This window comes from Sander lucioperca, chromosome 10, assembly GCF_008315115.2.
Source record: "Sander lucioperca isolate FBNREF2018 chromosome 10, SLUC_FBN_1.2, whole genome shotgun sequence".
Taxonomy (NCBI): Eukaryota; Metazoa; Chordata; class Actinopteri; order Perciformes; family Percidae; genus Sander; species Sander lucioperca.
The window spans coordinates 34,377,156-34,379,198 of NC_050182.1; the positions used below are offsets into that span (position 1 = coordinate 34,377,156).

Genomic DNA, 2,043 nt, shown 5'->3' on the forward strand with positions numbered 1-2,043 from the left:
AGAACTATTCAAATACATGTTTGACATTTTCACCACGACTTTCAGATGAATAATTCAGGTCTAATCATCAGAGGGTGGCATGAACTGAACATACACCCATCAGCGGCGGCCAGCTCTGTCTGGTGTGCTGTGTGTTATGTTGAATGATCAACACACAGGCAGTTTGCCTCTTTGGCCCGCCTCTCATTGACTTTTAATGTATCTACGTGGAATGTATGATCATTAAAAATCAGAGTGGGGGGGGGGGGCTGTCAGGCTGAATAAAAGCAAAGAGACAACTCCCCCAACCTTCTCTCTCTGTCTCTCTGTTCATTCATTAATGATATCTATAGCCCTTTAAGCCCTTCATGAGTGTTGGTGGAGTGTTGGGAAGCTCTCTAATCCCCGCGTTGCTCTTTATTCTACCCATGACGCTCATCCCCTCTGTGTCAGATCCTGAAACCCTGCTAATCCCCTGGTGGCATTGCGCGCGGGGCCCCAGCTGTCGGCTCCCATGCTGCGTCGCGTCTCTCTCCAGCTAATTTGTGCCCCTGCTTGTGATGCTACTGATGTCACCCTGCCCCATCTAGTCCAATAACTTTTCTCACTCTCTTGCTCTTTCCCACTGCTTCCTTTCTCTCTCACTTTCTCACTTTGCCCTCTCTGTCTCCTAGCTGATGATGAAACTCCCAGCTGGCACCAAGTGAACGCTTTTGTTCCCTCTGTTGTATAAAAAGTCAATGTCCTTTGCGTTCATGCCTGCACATTACAAGTCTGCCACAGAGCCCTTCCTCCCTTCCACCAAAAGCTGAATGGACGTGCAGTGGAGGAGGTGGAGATAAATGCAGCACAGAGGGCAATTTGGACTAAGCAGCCGAGAGCGCACAGACTAAGCATTTGAATGATGGCACATTAAAAATCCTCAAGTTCAATTAAGAGTGTTTAACAAAGCATCAGCATGCAGGCTAGCTCTCTCAGACTTATTTTAATGAGAGGAAGGAGGTGGGAAGGAGCAGAGAGGAAAAGGAAGGGCGGTGGGTGAGGGTGTGGGTAATGATTAGCACTGTTTTCTTTCTTCCTAAGCTCCACTGTGCAGCTCAATGGAGCAGAGGGCTGCAGAGAGATTTTGGACACCTTGGTGTCGCCCACCCAGACTAATGCCACCCGCCTGGCACTCTATGGGAGAGAAACAACATAGGTGTAGATAATCACCAGTGGTGTGAAAGAAGTTTTAGTAAAAGCAAAAATAGCATAATACAGGAAACATTCTGCTACAAGTTAAGATCCTGCATTCAAAACTTAACTTTTTAAACAAACTTAATTCAAATTTTGTAAAATGCTCTTAGGAATGTCAAAAGGAATGTTCTCAGTATTCAGATTTGTCGCTGCCAAGGTTGCATACTATTACTTTATATAATGTATTATTATTATAGATGATGTAAAAGAACAGTTCAGCATTTTGGGATGATGCAGTTATTTGCTTTCTTAGTGAGATGACAAGATAGCACTCTCCGATGTTTGAGATGTACATACAAAGCTGGAGCTGGGAGGCACTTAGCTTAGCATTTAAACAGGGGTCACAGCTAGCCTGGCTCTGTTCAAAGTTCTAATATTAGTTGACAAACAACAGTTGATCCATCCACCCAGCACTTCTTCCTAGAGCATGTCTGGCTATTATTTTGGTTGTCTCGAAACATCACTGCAGGGCTGATGTTTGCCAGGAAATAGTTACAGCACATAACTCCTTCACACCCCTAAGACCACAAGTGGTCGCTTTTACCTTTCTGCTTTTGTCTGAATTAAAACAAGATATGTCATAATTAGTGATTTATGACATACGCCACATAACTAGCAACTCTAACTGTCGAACAAAAGTAGAGAAGTAAATATTATAGATTTTTTTTTAAAATGTAGTGGAGTAGAAGTATAAAGTGGCATTAAAAAATAGAAATACCCAAAGTACCAATATATTATAATAGTGTTTAAGTAATTGTACATTGTAACTTTCCACCACTGCGTCTTTGCCTATTTGATTGTAGCATACTACATTGATTTTTTTTTTTT

General features: G+C 42.6%; 1 protein-coding gene across 1 annotated transcript in view; it reads left to right on the forward strand.

Moving 5' to 3' along the window:
- Positions 1–1,007, forward strand: part of lratd2b (LRAT domain containing 2b) — a 13,121-nt gene extending 12,114 nt beyond the window's left edge. Inside the window, exon 3 of the mRNA XM_031278348.1 lies at positions 993–1,007. The gene's annotated coding sequence lies outside the window, so the exon portion shown is untranslated. The remainder of the gene's footprint in view (positions 1–992) is intronic.
- The last annotated feature ends 1,036 nt before the right edge of the window (positions 1,008–2,043 follow it).